This window comes from Eurosta solidaginis, unplaced genomic scaffold (assembly GCF_040869045.1).
Source record: "Eurosta solidaginis isolate ZX-2024a unplaced genomic scaffold, ASM4086904v1 ctg00001061.1, whole genome shotgun sequence".
Lineage (NCBI taxonomy): Eukaryota > Metazoa > Arthropoda > Insecta > Diptera > Tephritidae > Eurosta > Eurosta solidaginis.
The window spans coordinates 834241-859520 of record NW_027136907.1 but is presented as its reverse complement, the minus strand read 5'-3'; positions in this window follow the sequence as shown (position 1 = coordinate 859520).

Below are 25280 nucleotides of genomic sequence, written 5' to 3'. Positions count from 1 at the left end.
TAGCATGCTTAAATACGTAAGTCGTTTTGTTCAACAAATTTAAGTAGATAACTCATCAGTTGTTTGCATCAGAGCGATAATTTTTGAGATAGTTATTAAAACTGTTTAAAGGTTGTCAAACGTTGTTTCTCGTTGTATATCCTTTAATTCTAGAGTTAAATTGATAAATAACGTGTACGAATTTGTTTAACGTATTTGTTTTGGTTACTCGACGTCTCCGTTCTCGTGTAGCCTACATATTGCGTTTTTTTTTAATTTGCTTACCGGGCTAAAGGTTAGCATGCTTAAAATACGTAAGTCGTTTTGTTCATCAAATTTAAGTAGATAACTCATCAGTTGTTTGCATCAGAGCGACAATTTTTGAGATAGTTATTAAAACTGTTTAAAGGTTGTCAAACGTTGTTTCTCGTTGTATATCCTTTAATTCTAGAGTTAAATTGATAAATAACGTGTACGAATTTGTTTAGCGCATTTGTTTTGGTTACTCGACGTCTCCGTTCTCGTGTAGCCTACATATTGCGTTTTTTTTTTAATTTTCTTACCGGGCTAAAGGTTAGCATGTTTAAAATACGTAAGTCGTTTTGTTCATCAAATTAAATAGATAACTCATCAGTTGTTTGCATCAGAGCGACAATTTTTGAGATAGTTATTAAAACTGTTTAAAGGTTGTCAAATGTTGTTTCTCGTTGTATATCCTTTAATTCTAGAGTTAAATTGATAAATAACGTGTACGAATTTGTTTAACGTATTTGTTTTGGTTACTCGACGTCTCCGTTCTCGTGTAGCCTACATATTGCGTTTTTTTTTTAATTTGCTTACCGGGCTAAAGGTTAGCATGTTTAAAATACGTAAGTCGTTTTGTTCATCAAATTTAAGTAGATAACTCATCAGTTGTTTGCATCAGAGCGATAATTTTTGAGATAGTTATTAAAACTGTTTAAAGGTTGTCAAACGTTGTTTCTCGTTGTATATCCTTTAATTCTAGAGTTAAATTGATAAATAACGTGTACGAATTTGTTTAACGCATTTGTTTTGGTTACTCGACGTCTCCGTTCTCGTGTAGCCTACATATTGCGTTTTTTTTTTAATTTGCTTACCGGGCTAAAGGTTAGCATGTTTAAAATACGTAAGTCGTTTTGTTCAACAAATTTAAGTAGATAACTCATCAGTTGTTTGCATCAGAGCGACAATTTTTGAGATAGTTATTAAAACTGTTTAAAGGTTGTCAAACGTTGTTTCTCGTTGTATATCCTTTAATTCTAGAGTTAAATTGATAAATAACGTGTACGAATTTGTTTAACGCATTTGTTTTGGTTACTCGACGTCTCCGTTCTCGTGTAGCCTACATATTGCGTTTTTTTTTTTTAATTTGCTTACCGGGCTAAAGGTTAGCATGCTTAAAATACGTAAGTCGTTTTGTGCAACAAATTTAAGTAGATAACTCATCAGTTGTTTGCATCAGAGCGATAATTTTTGAGATAGTTATTAAAACTGTTTAAAGGTTGTCAAACGTTGTTTCTCGTTGTATATCCTTTAATTCTAGAGTTAAATTGATAAATAACGTGTACGAATTTGTTTAACGTATTTGTTTTGGTTACTCGACGTCTCCGTTCTCGTGTAGCCTACATATTGCGTTTTTTTTTTAATTTGCTTACCGGGCTAAAGGTTAGCATGCTTAAAATACGTAAGTCGTTTTGTTCATCAAATTTAAGTAGATAACTCATCAGTTGTTTGCATCAGAGCGACAATTTTTGAGATAGTTATTAAAACTGTTTAAAGGTTGTCAAACGTTGTTTCTCGTTGTATATCCTTTAATTCTAGAGTTAAATTGATAAATAACGTGTACGAATTTGTTTAACGCATTTATTTTGGTTACTCGACGTCTCCGTTCTCGTGTAGCCTACATATTGCGTTTTTTTTTTTTAATTTGCTTACCGGGCTAAAGGTTAGCATGTTTAAAATACGTAAGTTGTTTTGTTCATCAAATTTAATTAGATAACTCATCAGTTGTTTGCATCAGAGCGACAATTTTTGAGATAGTTATTAAAACTGTTTAAAGGTTGTCAAACGTTGTTTCTCGTTGTATATCCTTTAATTCTAGAGTTAAATTGATAAATAACGTGTACGAATTTGTTTAACGCATTTGTTTTGGTTACTCGACGTCTCCGTTCTCGTGTAGCCTACATATTGCGTTTTTTTTTTTAATTTGCTTACCGGGCTAAAGGTTAGCATGCTTAAAATACGTAAGTCGTTTTGTTCATCAAATTTAAGTAGATAACTCATCAGTTGTTTGCATCAGAGCGACAATTTTTGAGATAGTTATTAAAACTGTTTAAAGGTTGTTAAACGTTGTTTCTCGTTGCATATCCTTTAATTCTAGAGTTAAATTGATAAATAACGTGTACGAATTTGTTTAACGCATTCGTTTTGGTTACTCGACGTCTCCGTTCTCGTGTAGCCTACATATTGCGTTTTTTTTTTAATTTGCTTACCGGGCTAAAGGTTAGCATGCTTAAAATACGTAAGTCGTTTTGTTCAACAAATTTGAGTAGATAACTCATCAGTTGTTTGCATCAGATCGATAAATTTTGAGATAGTTATTAAAACTGTTTAAAGGTTGTCAAACGTTGTTTCTCGTTGTATATCCTTTAATTCTAGAGTTAAATTGATAAATAACGTGTACGAATTTATTTAACGCATTTGTTTTGGTTACTCGACGTCTCCGTTCTCGTGTAGCCTACATATTGCGTTTTTTTTTTTTAATTTGCTTACCGGGCTAAAGGTTAGCATGTTTAAAATACGTAAGTCGTTTTGTTCATCAAATTTAAGTAGATAACTCATCAGTTGTTTGCATCAGAGCGACAATTTTTGAGATAGTTATTAAAACTGTTTAAAGGTTGTTAAACGTTGTTTCTCGTTGCATATCCTTTAATTCTAGAGTTAAATTGATAAATAACGTGTACGAATTTGTTTAACGCATTCGTTTTGGTTACTCGACGTCTCCGTTCTCGTGTAGCCTACATATTGCGTTTTTTTTTAAATTTGCTTACCGGGCTAAAGGTTAGCATGCTTAAAATACGTAAGTCGTTTTGTTCAACAAATTTGAGTAGATAACTCATCAGTTGTTTGCATCAGATCGATAAATTTTGAGATAGTTATTAAAACTGTTTAAAGGTTGTCAAACGTTGTTTCTCGTTGTATATCCTTTAATTCTAGAGTTAAATTGATAAATAACGTGTACGAATTTGTTTAACGTATTTGTTTTGGTTACTCGACGTCTCCGTTCTCGTGTAGCCTACATATTGCGTTTTTTTTTTAATTTGCTTACCGGGCTAAAGGTTAGCATGCTTAAAATACGTAAGTCGTTTTGTTCATCAAATTTAAGTAGATAACTCATCAGTTGTTTGCATCCGAGCGACAATTTTTGAGATAGTTATTAAAACTGTTTAAAGGTTGTCAAACGTTGTTTCTCGTTGTATATCCTTTAATTCTAGAGTTAAATTGATAAATAACGTGTACGAATTTGTTTTACGCATTTGTTTTGGTTACTCGACGTCTCCGTTCTCGTGTAGCCTACATATTGCGTTTTTTTTTTTAATTTGCTTACCGGGCTAAAGGTTAGCATGTTTAAAATATGTAAGTCGTTTTGTTCATCAAATTTAAGTAGATAACTCATCAGTTGTTTGCATCAGAGCGATAATTTTTGAGATAGTTATTAAAACTGTTTAAAGGTTGTCAAACGTTGTTTCTCGTTGTATATCCTTTAATTCTAGAGTTAAATTGATAAATAACGTGTACGAATTTGTTTAACGCATTTGTTTTGGTTACTCGACGTCTCCGTTCTCGTGTAGCCTACATATTGCGTTTTTTTTTTTAATTTGCTTACCGGGCTAAAGGTTAGCATGTTTAAAATACGTAAGTCGTCTTGTTCAACAAATTTAAGTAGATAACTCATCAGTTGTTTGCATCAGAGCGACAATTTTTGAGATAGTTATTAAAACTGTTTAAAGGTTGTCAAACGTTGTTTCTCGTTGTATATCCTTTAATTCTAGAGTTAAATTGATAAATAACGTGTACGAATTTGTTTAACGCATTTGTTTTGGTTACTCGACGTCTCCGTTCTCGTGTAGCCTACATATTGCGTTTTTTTTTTAATTTGCTTACCGGGCTAAAGGTTAGCATGCTTAAAATACGTAAGTCGTTTTGTTCATCAAATTTAAGTAGAAAACTCATCAGTTGTTTGCATCAGAGCGATAATTTTTGAGATAGTTATTAAAACTGTATAAAGGTTGTCAAAAGTTGTTTCTCGTTGTATGTCCTTTAATTCTAGAGTTAAATTGATAAATAACGTGTACGAATTTGTTTAACGCATTTGTTTTGGTTACTCGACGTCTCCGTTCTCGTGTAGCCTACATATTGCGTTTTTTTTTAATTTGCTTACCGGGCTAAAGGTTAGCATGTTTAAAATACGTAAGTCGTTTTGTTCAACAAATTTAAGTAGATAACTCATCAGTTGTGTGCATCAGAGCGACAATTTTTGAGATAGTTATTAAAACTGTTTAAAGGTTGTCAAACGTTGTTTCTCGTTGTATATCCTTTAATTCTAGAGTTAAATTGATAAATAACGTGTACGAATTTGTTTAACGCATTTGTTTTGGTTACTCGACGTCTCCGTTCTCGTGTAGCCTACATATTGCGTTTTTTTTTTTAATTTGCTTACCGGGCTAAAGGTTAGCATGCTTAAATACGTAAGTCGTTTTGTTCAACAAATTTAAGTAGATAACTCATCAGTTGTTTGCATCAGAGCGATAATTTTTGAGATAGTTATTAAAACTGTTTAAAGGTTGTCAAACGTTGTTTCTCGTTGTATATCCTTTAATTCTAGAGTTAAATTGATAAATAACGTGTACGAATTTGTTTAACGTATTTGTTTTGGTTACTCGACGTCTCCGTTCTCGTGTAGCCTACATATTGCGTTTTTTTTAATTTGCTTACCGGGCTAAAGGTTAGCATGCTTAAAATACGTAAGTCGTTTTGTTCATCAAATTTAAGTAGATAACTCATCAGTTGTTTGCATCAGAGCGACAATTTTTGAGATAGTTATTAAAACTGTTTAAAGGTTGTCAAACGTTGTTTCTCGTTGTATATCCTTTAATTCTAGAGTTAAATTGATAAATAACGTGTACGAATTTGTTTAACGCATTTGTTTTGGTTACTCGACGTCTCCGTTCTCGTGTAGCCTACATATTGCGTTTTTTTTTTAATTTTCTTACCGGGCTAAAGGTTAGCATGTTTAAAATACGTAAGTCGTTTTGTTCATCAAATTAAATAGATAACTCATCAGTTGTTTGCATCAGAGCGACAATTTTTGAGATAGTTATTAAAACTGTTTAAAGGTTGTCAAACGTTGTTTCTCGTTGTATATCCTTTAATTCTAGAGTTAAATTGATAAATAACGTGTACGAATTTGTTTAACGCATTTGTTTTGGTTACTCGACGTCTCCGTTCTCGTGTAGCCTACATATTGCGTTTTTTTTTTTAATTTGCTTACCGGGCTATAGGTTAGCATGCTTAAAATACGTAAGTCGTTTTGTTCATCAAATTTAAGTAGATAACTCATCAGTTGTTTGCATCAGAGCGACAATTTTTGAGATAGTTATTAAAACTGTTTAAAGGTTGTCAAACGTTGTTTCTCGTTGTATATCCTTTAATTCTAGAGTTAAATTGATAAATAACGTGTACGAATTTGTTTAACGCATTTGTTTTGGTTACTCGACGTCTCCGTTCTCGTGTAGCCTACATATTGCGTTTTTTTTTTAATTTGCTTACCGGGCTAAAAGTTAGCATGTTTAAAATACGTAAGTCGTTTGTTCATCAAATTTAAGTAGATAACTCATCAGTTGTTTGCATCAGAGCGATAATTTTTGAGATAGTTATTAAAACTGTTTAAAGGTTGTCAAACGTTGTTTCTCGTTGTATATCCTTTAATTCTAGAGTTAAATTGATAAATAACGTGTACGAATTTGTTTAACGCATTTGTTTTGGTTACTCGACGTCTCCGTTCTCGTGTAGCCTACATATTGCGTTTTTTTTTTAAATTTTCTTACCGGGCTAAAGGTTAGCATGTTTAAAATACGTAAGTCGTTTTGTTCAACAAATTTAAGTAGATAACTCATCAGTTGTTTGCATCAGAGCGACAATTTTTGAGATAGTTATTAAAACTGTTTAAAGGTTGTCAAACGTTGTTTCTCGTTGCATATCCTTTAATTCTAGAGTTAAATTGATAAATAACGTGTACGAATTTGTTTAACGCATTTGTTTTGGTTACTCGACGTCTCCGTTCTCGTGTAGCCTACATATTGCGTTTTTTTTTTAATTTGCTTACCGGGCTAAAGGTTAGCATGCTTAAAATACGTAAGTCGTTTTGTTAATCAAATTTAAGTAGATAACTCATCAGTTGTTTGCATCAGAGCGATAATTTTTGAGATAGTTATTAAAACTGTTTAAAGGTTGTCAAAAGTTGTTTCTCGTTGTATACCCTTTAATTCTAGAGTTAAATTGATAAATAACGTGTACGAATTTGTTTAACGCATTTGTTTTGGTTACTCGACGTCTCCGTTCTCGTGTAGCCTACATATTGCGTTTTTTTTTTTAATTTGCTTACCGGGCTAAAGGTTAGCATGTTTAAAATACGTAAGTCGTTTTGTTCATCAAATTTAAGTAGATAACTCATCAGTTGTTTGCATCAGAGCGACAATTTTTGAGATAGTTATTAAAACTGTTTAAAGGTTGTCAAACGTTGTTTTTCGTTGTATATCCTTTAATTCTAGAGTTAAATTGATAAATAACGTGTACGAATTTGTTTAACGCATTTGTTTTGGTTACTCGACGTCTCCGTTCTCGTGTAGCCTACATATTGCGTTTTTTTTTTAATTTGCTTACCGGGCTAAAGGTTAGCATGCTTAAAATACGTAAGTCGTTTTGTTCATCAAATTTAAGTAGATAACTCATCAGTTGTTTGCATCAGAGCGATAATTTTTGAGATAGTTATTAAAACTGTTTAAAGGTTGTCAAAAGTTGTTTCTCGTTGTATATCCTTTAATTCTAGAGTTAAATTGATAAATAACGTGTACGAATTTGTTTAACGCATTTGTTTTGGTTACTCGACGTCTCCGTTCTCGTGTAGCCTACATATTGCGTTTTTTTTTTTAATTTGCTTACCGGGCTAAAGGTTAGCATGTTTAAAATACGTAAGTCGTTTGTTCATCAAATTTAAGTAGATAACTCATCAGTTGTTTGCATCAGAGCGACAATTTTTGAGATAGTTATTAAAACTGTTTAAAGGTTGTCAAACGTTGTTTCTCGTTGTATATCCTTTAATTCTAGAGTTAAATTGATAAATAACGTGTACGAATTTGTTTAACGCATTTCTTTTGGTTACTCGACGTCTCCGTTCTCGTGTAGCCTACATATTGCGTTTTTTTTTTTAATTTGCTTACCGGGCTAAAGGTTAGCATGTTTAAAATACGTAAGTCGTTTTGTTCAACAAATTTGAGTAGATAACTCAGCAGTTGTTTGCATCAGAGCGACAATTTTTGAGATAGTTATTAAAACTGTTTAAAGGTTGTCAAACGTTGTTTCTCGTTGTATATCCTTTAATTCTAGAGTTAAATTTATAAATAACGTGTACGAATTTGTCTGACGCATTTGTTTTGGTTACTCGACGTCTCCGTTCTCGTGTAGCCTACATATTGCGTTTTTTTTTTAATTTGCTTACCGGGCTAAAGGTTAGCATGTTTAAAATACGTAGGTCGTTTTGTTCATCAAATTTAAGTAGATAACTCATCAGTTGTTTGCATCAGAGCGACAATTTTTGAGATAGTTATTAAAACTGTTTAAAGGTTGTCAAACGTTGTTTCTCGTTGTATATCCTTTAATTCTAGAGTTAAATTGATAAATAACGTGTACGAATTTGTTTAACGCATTTGTTTTGGTTACTCGACGTCTCCGTTCTCGTGTAGCCTACATATTGCGTTTTTTTTTAATTTGCTTACCGGGCTAAAGGTTAGCATGTTTAAAATACGTAAGTCGTTTTGTTCAACAAATTTGAGTAGATAACTCATCAGTTGTTTGCATCAGAGCGACAATTTTTGAGATAGTTATTAAAACTGTTTAAAGGTTGTCAAACGTTGTTTCTCGTTGTATATCATTTAATTCTAGAGTTAAATTGATAAATAACGTGTACGAATTTGTTTAACGCATTTGTTTTGGTTACTCGACGTCTCCGTTCTCGTGTAGCCTACATATTGCGTTTTTTTTTTAATTTGCTTACCGGGCTAAAGGTTAGCATGCTTAAAATACGTAAGTCGTTTTGTTCATCAAATCTAAGTAGATAACTCATCAGTTGTTTGCATCAGAGCGACAATTTTTGAGATAGTTATTAAAACTGTTGTAATTGTTGTCAAACGTTGTTTCATGTTGTATATCCTTTAATTCTAGAGTTAAATTGATAAATAACGTGTACGAATTTGTTTAACGCATTTGTTTTGGTTACTCGACGTCTCCGTTCTCGTGTAGCCTACATATTGCGTTTTTTTTTAATTTGCTTGACGGGCTAAAGGTTAGCATGTTTAAAATACGTAAGTCGTTTTGTTCATCAAATTTAAGTAGATAACTCATCAGTTGTTTGCATCAGAGCGACAATTTTTGAGATAGTTATTAAAACTGTTTAAAGGTTGTCAAACGTTGTTTCTCGTTGTATATCCTTTAATTCTAGAGTTAAATTGATAAATAACGTGTACGAATTTGTTTAACGCATTTGTTTTGGTTACTCGAGGTCTCCGTTCTCGTGTAGCCTACATATTGCGTTTTTTTTTTAATTTGCTTACCGGGCTAAAGGTTAGCATGCTTAAAATGCGTAAGTCGTTTTGTTCAACAAATTTAAGTAGATAACTCATCAGTTGTTTGCATCAGAGCGATAATTTTTGAGATAGTTATTAAAACTGTTTAAAGGTTGTCAAACGTTGTTTCTCGTTGTATATCATTTAATTCTAGAGTTAAATTGATAAATAACGTGTACGAATTTGTTTAACGCATTTGTTTTGGTTACTCGACGTCTCCGTTCTCGTGTAGCCTACATATTACGTTTTTTTTTAATTTGCTTACCGGGCTAAAGGTTAGCATGCTTAAAATACGTAAGTCGTGTTGTTCACCAAATTTAAGTAGATAACTCATCAGTTGTTTGCATCAGAGCGACAATTTTTGAGATAGTTATTAAAACTGTTTAAAGGTTGTCAAACGTTGTTTCTCGTTGTATATCCTTTAATTCTAGAGTTAAATTGATAAATAACATGTACGAATTTGTTTAACGCATTTGTTTTGGTTACTCGACGTCTCCGTTCTCGTGTAGCCTACATATTGCGTTTTTTTTTTAATTTGCTTACCGGGCTAAAGGTTAGCATGCTTAAAATACGTAAGTCGTTTTGTTCAACAAATTTAAGTAGATAACTCATCAGTTGTTTGCATCAGAGCGACAATTTTTGAGATAGTTATTAAAACTGTTTAAAGGTTGTCAAACGTTGTTTCTCGTTGTATATCCTTTAATTCTAGAGTTAAATTGATAAATAACGTGTACGAATTTGTTTAACGCATTTGTTTTGGTTACTCGACGTCTCCGTTCTCGTGTAGCCTACATATTGCGTTTTTTTTTTTAATTTGCTTACCGGGCTAAAGGTTAGCATGTTTAAAATACGTAAGTCGTTTTGTTCATCAAATTTAAGTAGATAACTCATCAGTTGTTTGCATCAGACCGACAATTTTTGAGATAGTTATTAAAACTGTTTATAGGTTGTCAAACGTTGTTTCTCGTTGTATATCCTTTAATTCTAGAGTTAAATTGATAAATAACGTGTACGAATTTGTTTAACGTATTTGTTTTGGTTACTCGACGTCTCCGTTCTCGTGTAGCCTACATATTGCGTTTTTTTTTTAATTTGCTTACCGGGCTAAAGGTTAGCATGCTTAAAATACGTAAGTCGTTTTGTTCAACAAATTTAAGTAGATAACTCATCAGTTGTTTGCATCAGAGCGACAATTTTTGAGATAGTTATTAAAACTGTTTAAAGGTTGTCAAACGTTGTTTCTCGTTGTATATCCTTTAATTCTAGAGTTAAATTGATAAATAACGTGTACGAATTTGTTTAACGTATTTGTTTTGGTTACTCGACGTCTCCGTTCTCGTGTAGCCTACATATTGCGTTTTTTTTTTAATTTTCTTACCGGGCTAAAGGTTAGCATGTTTAAAATACGTAAGTCGTTTTGTTCAACAAATTTAAGTAGATAACTCATCAGTTGTTTGCATCAGAGCGACAATTTTTTAGATAGTTATTAAAACTGTTTAAAGTTTGTCAAACGTTGTTTCTCGTTGTATATCCTTTAATACTAGAGTTAAATTGATAAATAACGTGTACGAATTTGTTTAACGCATTTGTTTTGGTTACTCGATGTCTCCGTTCTCGTGTAGCCTACATATTGCGTTTTTTTTTTAATTTGCTTACCGGGCTAAAGGTTAGCATGTTTAAAATACGTAAGTCGTTTTGTTCAACAAATTTAAGTAGATAACTCATCAGTTGTTTGCATCAGAGCGACAATTTTTTAGATAGTTATTAAAACTGTTTAAAGGTTGTCAAACGTTGTTTCTCGTTGTATATCCTTTAATTCTAGAGTTAAATTGATAAATAACGTGTACGAATTTGTTTAACGCATTTGTTTTGGTTACTCGACGTCTCCGTTCTCGTGTAGCCTACATATTGCGTTTTTTTTTTAATTTGCTTACCGGGCTAAAGGTTAGCATGTTTAAAATACGTAAGTCGTTTTGTTCATCAAATTTAAGTAGATAACTCATCAGTTGTTTGCATCAGAGCGACAATTTTTGAGATAGTTATTAAAACTGTTTAAAGGTTGTCAAACGTTGTTTCTCGTTGTATATCCTTTAATTCTAGAGTTAAATTGATAAATAACGTGTACGAATTTGTTTAACGCATTTGTTTTGGTTACTCGACGTCTCCGTTCTCGTGTAGCCTACATATTGCGTTTTTTTTTTAATTTGCTTACCGGGCTAAAGGTTAGCATGTTTAAAATACGTAAGTCGTTTTGTTCATCAAATTTAAGTAGATAACTCATCAGTTGTTTGCATCAGAGCGATAATTTTTGAGATAGTTATTAAAACTGTTTAAAGGTTGTCAAACGTTGTTTCTCGTTGTATATCCTTTAATTCTAGAGTTAAGTTGATAAATAACGTGTACGAATTTGTTTAACGCATTTGTTTTGGTTACTCGACGTCTCCGTTCTCGTGTAGCCTACATATTGCGTTTTTTTTTTAATTTGCTTACCGGGCTAAAGGTTAGCATGCTTAAAAATACGTAAGTCGTTTTGTTCATCAAATTTAAGTAGATAACTCATCAGTTGTTTGCATCAGAGCGACAATTTTTGAGATAGTTATTAAAACTGTTTAAAGGTTGTCAAACGTTGTTTCTCGTTGTATATCCTTTAAGTCTAGAGTTAAATTGATAAATAACGTGTACGAATTTGTTTAACGTATTTGTTTTGGTTACTCGACGTCTCCGTTCTCGTGTAGCCTACATATTGCGTTTTTTTTTTAATTTGCTTACCGGGCTAAAGGTTAGCATGCTTAAAATACGTAAGTCGTTTTGTTCATCAAATTTAAGTAGATAACTCATCAGTTGTTTGCATCAGAGCGACAATTTTTGAGATAGTTATTAAAACTGTTTAAAGGTTGTCAAACGTTGTTTCTCGTTGTATATCCTTTAATTCTAGAGTTAAATTGATAAATAACGTGTACGAATTTGTTTAACGCATTTGTTTTGGTTACTCGACGTCTCCGTTCTCGTGTAGCCTACATATTGCGTTTTTTTTTAATTTGCTTACCGGGCTAAAGGTTAGCATGTTTAAAATACGTAAGTCGTTTTGTTCATCAAATTTAAGTAGATAGCTCATCAGTTGTTTGCATCAGAGCGACAATTTTTGAGATAGTTATTAGAACTGTTTAAAGGTTGTCAAACGTTGTTTCTCGTTGTATATCCTTTAATTCTAGAGTTAAATTGATAAATAACGTGTACGAATTTGTTTAACGCATTTGTTTTGGTTACTCGACGTCTCCGTTCTCGTGTAGCCTACATATTGCGTTTTTTTTTTAATTTGCTTACCGGGCTAAAGGTTAGCATGCTTAAAATACGTAAGTCGTTTTGTTCAACAAATTTGAGTAGATAACTCATCAGTTGTTTGCATCAGAGCGACAATTTTTGAGATAGTTATTAAAACTGTTTAAAGGTTGTCAAACGTTGTTTCTCGTTGTATATCCTTTAATTCTAGAGTTAAATTGATAAATAACGTGTACGAATTTGTTTAACGCATTTGTTTTGGTTACTCGACGTCTCCGTTCTCGTGTAGCCTACATATTGCGTTTTTTTTTTTTTAATTTGCTTGCCGGGCTAAAGGTTAGCATGTTTAAAATACGTAAGTCGTTTTGTTCATCAAATTTAAGTAGATAACTCATCAGTTGTTTGCATCAGAGCGACAATTTTTGAGATAGTTATTAAAACTGTTTAAAGGTTGTCAAACGTTGTTTCTCGTTGTATATCCTTTAATTCTAGAGTTAAATTGATAAATAACGTGTACGAATTTGTTTAACGCATTTGTTTTGGTTACTCGACGTCTCTGTTCTCGTGTAGCCTACATATTGCGTTTTTTTTTAATTTGCTTACCGGGCTAAAGGTTAGCATGCTTAAAATACGTAAGTCGTTTTGTTCATCAAATTTAAGTAGATAACTCATCAGTTGTTTGCATCAGAGCGACAATTTTTGAGATAGTTATTAAAACTGTTTAAAGGTTGTCAAACGTTGTTTCTCGTTGTATATCCTTTAATTCTAGAGTTAAATTGATAAATAAATTGTACGAATTTGTTTAACGCATTTGTTTTGGTTACTCGACGTCTCCGTTCTCGTGTAGCCTACATATTGCGTTTTTTTTTTAATTTGCTTACCGGGCTAAAGGTTAGCATGTTTAAAATACGTAAGTCGTTTTGTTCATCAAATTTAAGTAGATAACTCATCAGCTGTTTGCATCAGAGCGACAATTTTTGAGATAGTTATTAAAACTGTTTAAAGGTTGTCAAACGTTGTTTCTCGTTGTATATCCTTTAATTCTAGAGTTAAATTGATAAATAACGTGTACGAATTTGTTTAACGCATTTGTTTTGGTTACTCGACGTCTCTGTTCTCGTGTAGCCTACATATTGCGTTTTTTTTTTAATTTGCTTACCGGGCTAAAGGTTAGCATGCTTAAAATACGTAAGTCGTTTTGTTCATCAAATTTAAGTAGATAACTCATCACTTGTTTGCATCAGAGCGATAATTTTTGAGATAGTTATTAAAACTGTTTAAAGGTTGTCAAAAGTTGTTTCTCGTTGTATAGCCTTTAATTCTAGAGTTAAATTGATAAATAACGTGTACGAATTTGTTTAACGCATTTGTTTTGGTTACTCGACGTCTCCGTTCTCGTGTAGCCTACATATTGCGTTTTTTTTTAATTTGCTTACCGGGCTAAAGGTTAGCATGTCTAAAATACGTAAGTCGTTTTGTTCATCAAATTTAAGTAGATAGCTCATCAGTTGTTTGCATCAGAGCGACAATTTTTGAGATAGTTATTAAAACTGTTTAAAGGTTGTCAAACGTTGTTTCTCGTTGTATATCCTTTAATTCTAGAGTTAAATTGATAAATAACGTGTACGAATTTGTTTAACGCATTTGTTTTGGTTACTCGACGTCTCCGTTCTCGTGTAGCCTACATATTGCGTTTTTTTTTAATTTGCTTACCGGGCTAAAGGTTGGCATGTTTAAAATACGTAAGTCGTTTTGTTCAACAAATTTGAGTAGATAACTCATCAGTTGTTTGCATCAGAGCGACAATTTTTGAGATAGTTATTAAAACTGTTAAAAGGTTGTCAAACGTTGTTTCTCGTTGTATATCCTTTAATTCTAGAGTTAAATTGATAAATAACGTGTACGAATTTGTTTAACGCATTTGTTTTGGTTACTCGACGTCTCCGTTCTCGTGTAGCCTACATATTGCGTTTTTTTTTTAATTTGCTTGCCGGGCTAAAGCTTAGCATGTTTAAAATACGTAAGTCGTTTTGTTCATCAAATTTAAGTAGATAACTCATCAGTTGTTTGCATCAGAGCGACAATTTTTGAGATAGTTATTAAAACTGTTTAAAGGTTGTCAAACGTTGTTTCTCGTTGTATATCCTTTAATTCTAGCGTTAAATTGATAAATAACGTGTACGAATTTGTTTAACGCATTTGGTTTGGTTACTCGACGTCTCTGTTCTCGTGTAGCCTACATATTGCGTTTTTTTTTTAATTTGCTTACCGGGCTAAAGGTTAGCATGCTTAAAATACGTAAGTCGTTTTGTTCATCAAATTTAAGTAGATAACTCATCAGTTGTTTGCATCAGAGCGACAATTTTTGAGATAGTTATTAAAACTGTTTAAAGGTTGTCAAACGTTGTTTCTCGTTGTATATCCTTTAATTCTAGAGTTAAATTGATAAATAACGTGTACGAATTTGTTTAACGCATTTGTTTTGGTTACTCGACGTCTCCGTTCTCGTGTAGCCTACATATTGCGTTTTTTTTTTAATTTGCTTACCGGGCTAAAGGTTAGCATGTTTAAAATACGTAAGTCGTTTTGTTCAACAAATTTAAGTAGATAACTCATCAGTTGTTTGCATCAGAGCGAAAATTTTTTAGATAGTTATTAAAACTGTTTAAAGGTTGTCAAACGTTGTTTCTCGTTGTATATCCTTTAATTCTAGAGTTAAATTGATAAATAACGTGTACGAATTTGTTTAACGCATTTGTTTTGGTTACTCGACGTCTCCGTTCTCGTGTAGCCTACATATTGCGTTTTTTTTTTAATTTGCTTACCGGGCTAAAGGTTAGCATGTTTAAAATACGTAAGTCGTTTTGTTCATCAAATTTAAGTAGATAACTCATTAGTTGTTTGCATCAGAGGGACCATTTTTGAGATAGTTATTAAAACTGTTTAAAGGTTGTCAAACGTTGTTTCTCGTTGTATATCCTTTAATTCTAGAGTTAAATTGATAAATAACGTGTACGAATTTGTTTAACGCATTTGTTTTGGTTACTCGACGTCTCCGTTCTCGTGTAGCCTACATATTGCGTTTTTTTTTAAATTTGCTTACCGGGCTAAAGGTTAGCATGCTAAAAATACGTAAGTCGTTTTGTTCATCAAATTTAAGTAGATAACTCATCAGTTGTTTGCATCAGAGCGATAATTTTTGAGATAGTTATTAAAACTGTTTAAAGGTTGTCAAAAGTTGTTTCTCGTTGTATATCCTTTAATTCTAGAGTTAAATTGATAAATAACGTGTACGAATTTGTTTAACGCATTTGTTTTGGTTACTCGACGTCTCCGTTCTCGTGTAGCCTACATATTGCGTTTTTTTTTTAATTTGCTTACCGGGCTAAAGGTTAGCATGTTTAAAATACGTAAGTCGTTTTGTTCATCAAATTTGAGTAGATAACTCATCAGTTGTTTGCATCAGAGCGACAATTTTTGAGATAGGTATTAAAACTGTTTAAAGGTTGACAAACGTTGTTTCTCGTTGTATATCCTTTAATTCTAGAGTTAAATTGATAAATAACGTGTACGAATTTGTTTAACGCATTTGTTTTGGTTACTAGACGTCTCCGTTCTCGTGTAGCCTACATATTGCGTTTTTTTTTTAATTTGCTTACCGGGCTAAAGGTTAGCATGTTTAAAATACGTAAGTCGTTTTGTTCAACAAATTTAAGTAGATAACTCATCAGTTGTTTGCATCAGAGCGACAATTTTTGAGATAGTTATTAAAACTGTTTAAAGGTTGTCAAACGTTGTTTCTCGTTGTATATCCTTTAATTCTAGAGTTAAATTGATAAATAACGTGTACGAATTTGTTTAACGCATTTGTTTTGGTTACTCGACGTCTCTGTTCTCGTGTAGCCTACATATTGCGTTTTTTTTTTAATTTGCTTACCGGGCTAAAGGTTAGCATGCTTAAAATACGTAAGTCGTTTAGTTCAACAAATTTGAGTAGATAACTCATCAGTTGTTTGCATCAGAGCGACAATTTTTGAGATAGGTATTAAAACTGTTTAAAGGTTGACAAACGTTGTTTCTCGTTGTATATCCTTTAATTCTAGAGTTAAATTGATAAATAACGTGTACGAATTTGTTTAACGCATTTGTTTTGGTTACTCGACGTCTCCGTTCTCGTGTAGCCTACATATTGCGTTTTTTTTTTAATTTGCTTACCGGGCTAAAGGTTAGAATGTTTAAAATACGTAAGTCGTTTTGTTCAACAAATTTAAGTAGATAACTCATCAGTTGTTTGCATCAGAGCGACAATTTTTGAGATAGTTATTAAAACTGTTTAAAGGTTGTCAAACGTTGTTTCTCGTTGTATATCCTTTAATTCTAGAGTTAAATTGATAAATAACGTGTACGAATTTGTTTAACGCATTTGTTTTGGTTACTCGACGTCTCTGTTCTCGTGTAGCCTGCATATTGCGTTTTTTTTTTAATTTGCTTACCGGGCTAAAGGTTAGCATGTTTAAAATACGTAAGTCGTTTTGTTCATCAAATTTAAGTAGATAACTCATCAGTTGTTTGCATCAGAGCGACAATTTTTGAGATAGTTATTAAAACTGTTTAAAGGTTGTCAAACGTTGTTTCTCGTTGTATATCCTTTAATTCTAGAGCTAAATTGATAAATAACGTGTACGAATTTGTTTAACGCATTTGTTTTGGTTACTCGACGTCTCCGTTCTCGTGTAGCCTACATATTGCGTTTTTTTTTTAATTTGCTTACCGGGCTAAAGGTTAGCATGTTTAAAATACGTAAGTCGTTTTGTTCAACAAATTTGAGTAGATAACTCATCAGTTGTTTGCATCAGAGCGACAATTTTTGAGATAGTTATTAAAACTGTTTAAAGGTTGTCAAACGTTGTTTCTCGTTGTATATCCTTTAATTCTAGAGTTAAATTGATAAATAACGTGTACGAATTTGTTTAACGCATTTGTTTTGGTTACTCGACGTCTCCGTTCTCGTGTAGCCTACATATTGCGTTTTTTTTTAATTTGCTTGCCGGGCTAAAGGTTAGCATGTTTAAAATACGTAAGTCGTTTTGTTCATCAAATTTAAGTAGATAACTCATCAGTTGTTTGCATCAGAGCGACAATTTTTGAGATAGTTATTAAAACTGTTTAAAGGTTGTCAAACGTTGTTTCTCGTTGTATATCCTTTAATTCTAGAGTTAAATTAATAAATAACGTGTACGAATTTGTTTAACGCATTTGTTTTGGTTACTCGACGTCTCTGTTCTCGTGTAGCCTACATATTGCGTTTTTTTTTTAATTTGCTTACCGGGCTAAAGGTTAGCATGCTTAAAATACGTAAGTCGTTTTGTTCATCAAATTTAAGTAGATAACTCATCAGTTGTTTGCATCAGAGCGACAATTTTTGAGATAGTTATTAAAACTGTTTAAAAGTTGTCAAACGTTGTTTCTCGTTGTATATCCTTTAATTCTAGAGTTAAGTTGATAAATAACGTGTACGAATTTGTTTAACGCATTTGTTTTGGTTACTCGACGTCTCCGTTCTCGTGTAGCCTACATATTGCGTTTTTTTTTTAATTTGCTTACCGGGCTAAAGGTTAGCATGCTTAAAATACGTAAGTCGTTTTGTTCATCAAATTTAAGTAGATAACTCATCAGTTGTTTGCATCAGAGCGACAATTTTTGAGATAGTTATTAAAACTGTTTAAAGGTTGTCAAACGTTGTTTCTCGTTGTATATCCTTTAATTCTAGAGTTAAATTGATAAATAACGTGTACGAATTTGTTTAACGCATTTGTTTTGGTTACTCGACGTCTCCGTTCTCGTGTAGCCTACATATTGCGTTTTTTTTTTAATTTGCTTACCGGGCTAAAGGTTAGCATGTTTAAAATACGTAAGTCGTTTTGTTCAACAAATTTGAGTAGATAACTCAGCAGTTGTTTGCATTAGAGCGATAATTTTTGAGATAGTTATTAAAACTGTTTAAAGGTTGTCAAACGTTGTTTCTCGTTGTATATCCTTTAATTCTAGAGTTAAATTGATAAATAACGTGTACGAATTTGTTTAACATATTTGTTTTGGTTACTCGACGTCTCCGTTCTCGTGTAGCCTACATATTGCGTTTTTTTTTAATTTGCTTACCGGGCTAAAGGTTAGCATGTTTAAAATACGTAAGTCGTTTTGTTCATCAAATTTAACTAGATAACTCATCAGTTGTTTGCATCAGAGCGACAATTTTTGAGATAGTTATTAAAACTATTTAAAGGTTGTCAAACTTTGTTTCTCGTTGTATATCCTTTAATTCTACAGTTAAATTGATAAATAACGTGTACGAATTTGTTTAACGCATTTGTTTTGGTTACTCGACGTCTCCGTTCTCGTGTAGCCTACATATTGCGTTTTTTTTTTAATTTGCTTACCGGGCTAAAGGTTAGCATGTTTAAAATACGTAAGTCGTTTTGTTCAACAAATTTGAGTAGATAACTCAGCAGTTGTTTGCATTAGAGCGATAATTTTTGAGATAGTTATTAAAACTGTTTAAAGGTTGTCAAACGTTGTTTCTCGTTGTATATCCTTTAATTCTAGAGCTAAATTGATAAATAACGTGTACGAATTTGTTTAACATATTTGTTTTGGTTACTCGACGTCTCCGTTCTCGTGTAGCCTACATATTGCGTTTTTTTTTAATTTGCTTACCGGGCTAAAGGTTAGCATGTTTAAAATACGTAAGTCGTTTTGTTCAACAAATTTGAGTAGATAACTCAGCAGTTGTTTGCATCAGAGCGACAATTTTTGAGATAGTTATTAAAACTGTTTAAAGGTTGTCAAACGTTGTTTCTCGTTGTATATCCTTTAATTCTAGAGTTAAATTGATAAATAACGTGTACGAATTTGTTTAACATATTTGTTTTGGTTACTCGACGTCTCCGTTCTCGTGTAGCCTACATATTGCGTTTTTTTTTTTAATTTGCTTACCGGGCTAAAGGTTAGCATGTTTAAAATACGTAAGTCGTTTTGTTCATCAAATTTAAGTAGATAACTCATCAGTTGTTTGCATCAGAGCGACAATTTTTGAGATAGTTATTAAAACTGTTTAAAGGTTGTCAAACGTTGTTTCTCGTTGTATATCCTTTAATTCTAGAGTTAAATTGATAAATAACGTGTACGAATTTGTTTAACGCATTTGTTTTGGTTACTCGGCGTCTCCGTTCTCGTGTAGCCTACATATTGCGTTTTTTTTTTAATTTGCTTACCGGGCTAAAGGTTAGCATGTTTAAAATACGTAAGTCGTTTTGTTCAACAAATCTGAGTAGATAACTCATCAGTTGTTTGCATCAGAGCGACAATTTTTGAGGTAGTTATTAAAACTGTTTAAAGGTTGTCAAACGTTGTTTCTCGTTGTATATCCTTTAATTCTAGAGTTAAATTGATAAATAACGTGTACGAATTTGTTTAACGCATTTGTTTTGGTTACTCGACGTCTCCGTTCTCGTGTAGCCTACATATTGCGTTTTTTTTTTAATTTGCTTACCGGGCTAAAGGTTAGCATGTTTAAAATACGTAAGTCGTTTTGTTCATCAAATTTAACTAGATAACTCATCAGTTGTTTGCATCAGAGCGACAATTTTTGAGATAGTTATTAAAACTATTTAAAGGTTGTCAAACTTTGTTTCTCGTTGTATATCCTTTAATTCTACAGTTAAATTGATAAATAACGTGTACGAATTTGTTTAACGCATTTGTTTTGCTTACTCGACGTCTCCGTTCTCGTGTAGCCTACATATTGCGTTTTTTTTTTTAATTTGCTTACCGGGCTAAAGGTTAGCATGTTTAAAATACGTAAGTCGTTTTGTTCAACAAATTTAAGTAGATAAATCATCAGTTGTTTGCATCAGAGCGACAATTTTTGAGATAGTTATTAAAACTGTTTAAAGGTTGTCAAACGTTGTTTCTCGTTGTATATCCTTTAATTCTAGAGGTAAATTGATAAATAACGTGTACGAATTTGTTTAACGTATTTGTTTTGGTTACTCGACGTCTCCGTTCTCGTGTAGCCTACATATTGCGTTTTTTTTTTAATTTGCTTACCGGGCTAAAGGTTAGCATGCTTAAAATACGTAAGTCGTTTTGTTCATCAAATTTAAGTAGATAACTCATCAGTTGTTTGCATCAGAGCGACAATTTATGAGATAGTTATTAAAACTGTTTAAAGGTTGTCAAACGTTGTTTCTCGTTGTATATCCTTTAATTCTAGAGTTAAATTGATAAATAACGTGTACGAATTTGTTTAACATATTTGTTTTGGTTACTCGACGTCTCCGTTCTCGTGTAGCCTACATATTGCGTTTTTTTTTAATTTGCTTACCGGGCTAAAGGTTAGCATGTTTAAAATACGTAAGTCGTTTTGTTCATCAAATTTAAGTAGATAACTCATCAGTTGTTTGCATCAGAGCGACAATTTTTGAGATAGTTATTAAAACTGTTTAAAGGTTGTCAAACGTTGTTTCTCGTTGTATATCCTTTAATTCTAGAGTTAAATTGATAAATAACGTGTACGAATTTGTTTAACGCATTTGTTTTGGTTACTCGACGTCTCCGTTCTCGTGTAGCCTACATATTGCGTTTTTTTTTAATTTGCTTACCGGGCTAAAGGTTAGCATGTTTAAAATACGTAAGTCGTTTTGTTCAACAAATTTGAGTAGATAACTCAGCAGTTGTTTGCATCAGAGCGACAATTTTTGAGATAGTTATTAAAACTGTTTAAAGGTTGTCAAACGTTGTTTCTCGTTGTATATCCTTTAATTCTAGAGTTAAATTGATAAATAACGTGTACGAATTTGTTTAACATATTTGTTTTGGTTACTCGACGTCTCCGTTCTCGTGTAGCCTACATATTGCGTTTTTTTTTTAATTTGCTTACCGGGCTAAAGGTTAGCATGTTTAAAATACGTAAGTCGTTTTGTTCATCAAATTTAAGTAGATAACTCATCAGTTGTTTGCATCAGAGCGACAATTTTTGAGATAGTTATTAAAACTGTTTAAAGGTTGTCAAACGTTGTTTCTCGTTGTATATCCTTTAATTCTAGAGTTAAATTGATAAATAACGTGTACGAATTTGTTTAACGCATTTGTTTTGGTTACTCGGCGTCTCCGTTCTCGTGTAGCCTACATATTGCGTTTTTCTTTTAATTTGCTTACCGGGCTAAAGGTTAGCATGTTTAAAATACGTAAGTCGTTTTGTTCAACAAATCTGAGTAGATAACTCATCAGTTGTTTGCATCAGAGCGACAATTTTTGAGGTAGTTATTAAAACTGTTTAAAGGTTGTCAAACGTTGTTTCTCGTTGTATATCCTTTAATTCTAGAGTTAAATTGATAAATAACGTGTACGAATTTGTTTAACGCATTTGTTTTGGTTACTCGACGTCTCCGTTCTCGTGTAGCCTACATATTGCGTTTTTTTTTAAATTTGCTTACCGGGCTAAAGGTTAGCATGTTTAAAATACGTAAGTCGTTTTGTTCATCAAATTTAACTAGATAACTCATCAGTTGTTTGCATCAGAGCGACAATTTTTGAGATAGTTATTAAAACTGTTTAAAGGTTGTCAAACTTTGTTTCTCGTTGTATATCCTTTAATTCTAGAGTTAAATTGATAAATAACGTGTACGAATTTGTTTAACGCATTTGTTTTGCTTACTCGACGTCTCCGTTCTCGTGTAGCCTACATATTGCGTTTTTTTTTTAATTTGCTTACCGGGCTAAAGGTTAGCATGTTTAAAATACGTAAGTCGTTTTGTTCAACAAATTTAAGTAGATAAATCATCAGTTGTTTGCATCAGAGCGACAATTTTTGAGATAGTTATTAAAACTGTTTAAAGGTTGTCAAACGTTGTTTCTCGTTGTATATCCTTTAATTCTAGAGTTAAATTGATAAATAACGTGTACGAATTTGTTTAACGTATTTGTTTTGGTTACTCGACGTCTCCGTTCTCGTGTAGCCTACATATTGCGTTTTTTTTTTAATTTGCTTACCGGGCTAAAGGTTAGCATGCTTAAAATACGTAAGTCGTTTTGTTCATCAAATTTAAGTAGATAACTCATCAGTTATTTGCATCAGAGCGACAATTTTTGAGATAGTTATTAAAACTGTTTAAAGGTTGTCAAACGTTGCTTCTCGTTGTATATCCTTTAATTCTAGAGTTAAATTGATAAATAATGTGTACGAATTTGTTTAACGCATTTGTTTTGGTTACTCGACGTCTCCGTTCTCGTGTAGCCTACATATTGCGTTTTTTTTTTTAATTTGCTTACCGGGCTAAAGGTTAGCATGTTTAAAATACGTAAGTCGTTTTGTTCATCAAATTTAAGTAGATAACTCATCAGTTGTTTGCATCAGAGCGACAATTTTTGAGATAGTTATTAAAACTGTTTAAAGGTTGTCAAACGTTGTTTCTCGTTGTATATCCTTTAATTCTAGAGTTAAATTGATAAATAACGTGTACGAATTTGTTTAACGCATTTGTTTTGGTTACTCGACGTCTCCGTTCTCGTGTAGCCTACATATTGCGTTTTTTTTTTTAATTTGCTTACCGGGCTAAAGGTTAGCATGTTTAAAATACGTAAGTCGTTTTGTTCATCAAATTTAAGTAGATAACTCATCAGTTGTTTGCATCAGAGCGACAATTTTTGAGATAGTTATTAAAACTGTTTAAAGGTTGTCAAACGTTGTTTCTCGTTGTATATCCTTTAATTCTGGAGTTAAATTGATAAATAACGTGTACGAATTTGTTTAACGCATTTGTTTTGGTTACTCGACGTCTCCGTTCTCGTGTAGCCTACATATTGCGTTTTTTTTTTTAATTTGCTTACCGGGCTAAAGGTTAGCATGTTTAAAATACGTAAGTCGTTTTGTTCATCAAATTTAAGTAGATAACTCATCAGTTGTTTGCATCAGAGCGACAATTTTTGAGATAGTTATTAAAACTGTTTAAAGGTTGTCAAACGTTGTTTCTCGTTGTATATCCTTTAATTCTAGAGTTAAATTGATAAATAACGTGTACGAATTTGTTTAACGCATTTGTTTTGGTTACTCGACGTCTCCGTTCTCGTGTAGCCTACATATTGCGTTTTTTTTTTAATTTGCTTACCGGGCTAAAGGTTAGCATGTTTAAAATACGTAAGTCGTTTTGTTCATCAAATTTAAGTAGATAACTCATCAGTTGTTTGCATCAGAGCGACAATTTTTGAGATAGTTATTAAAACTGTTTAAAGGTTGTCAAACGTTGTTTCTCGTTGTATATCCTTTAATTCTAGAGTTAAATTGATAAATAACGTGTACGAATTTGTTTAACGCATTTGTTTTGGTTACTCGACGTCTCCGTTCTCGTGTAGCCTACATATTGCGTTTTTTTTTTAATTTGCTTACCGGGCTAAAGGTTAGCATGTTTAAAATACGTAAGTCGTTTTGTTCATCAAATTTAAGTAGATAACTCATCAGTTGTTTGCATCAGAGCGATAATTTTTGAGATAGTTATTAAAACTGTTTAAAGGTTGTCAAACGTTGTTTCTCGTTGTATATCCTTTAATTCTAGAGTTAAATTGATAAATAACGTGTACGAATTTGTTTAACGCATTTGGTTTGGTTACTCGACGTCTCCGTTCTCGTGTATCCTACATATTGCGTTTTTTTTTTAATTTGCTTACCGGGCTAAAGGTTAGCATGCTTAAAATACGTAAGTCGTTTTGTTCAACAAATTTAAGTAGATAACTCATCAGTTGTTTGCATCAGAGCGACAATTTTTGAGATAGTTATTAAAACTGTTTAAAGGTTGTCAAACGTTGTTTCTTGTTGTATATCCTTTAATTCTGGAGTTAAATTGATAAATAACGTGTACGAATTTGTTTAACGCATTTGTTTTGGTTACTCGATGTCTCCGTTCTCGTGTAGCCTACATATTGCGTTTTTTTTTTAATTTGCTTACCGGGCTAAAGGTTAGCATGTTTAAAATACGTAAGTCGTTTTGTTCAACAAATTTGAGTAGATAACTCAGCAGTTGTTTGCATCAGAGCGACAATTTTTGAGATAGTTATTAAAACTGTTTAAAGGTTGTCAAACGTTGTTTCTCGTTGTATATCCTTTAATTCTAGAGTTAAATTGATAAATAACGTGTACGAATTTGTTTAACGCATTTGTTTTGGTTACTCGACGTCTCCGTTCTCGTGTAGCCTACATATTGCGTTTTTTTTTTAGTTTGCTTACCGGGCTAAAGGTTAGCATGCTTAAAATACGTAAGTAGTTTTGTTCAACAAATTTAAGTAGATAACTCATCAGTTGTTTGCATCAGAGCGATAATTTTTGAGATAGTTATTAAAACTGTTTAAAGGTTGTCAAACGTTGTTTTTCGTTGTATATCCTTTAATTCTAGAGTTAAATTGATAAATAACGTGTACGAATTTAATTTAACGCATTTGTTTTGGTTACTCGACGTCTCCGTTCTCGTGTAGCCTACATATTGCGTTTTTTTTTTAATTTGCTTACCGGGCTAAAGGTTAGCATGTTTAAAATACGTAAGTCGTTTTGTTCATCAAATTTAAGTAGATAAATCATCAGTTGTTTGCATCAGAGCGACAATTTTTGAGATAGTTATTAAAACTGTTTAAAGGTTGTCAAACGTTGTTTCTCGTTGTATATCCTTTAATTCTAGAGTTAAATTGATAAATAACGTGTACGAATTTGTTTAACGCATTTGTGATGGTTACTCGACGTCTCCGTTCTCGTGTAGCCTACATATTGCGTTTTTTTTTAATTTGCTTACCGGGCTAAAGGTTAGCATGCTTAAAATACGTAAGTCGTTTTGTTCAACAAATTTAAGTAGATAACTCATCAGTTGTTTGCATCAGAGCGATAATTTTTGAGATAGTTATTAAAACTGTTTAAAGGTTGTCAAACGTTGTTTCTCGTTGCATATCCTTTAATTCTAGAGTTAAATTGATAATTAACGTGTACGAATTTGTTTAACGCATTTGTTTTGGTTACTCGACGTCTCCGTTCTCGTGTAGCCTACATATTGCGTTTTTTTTTTT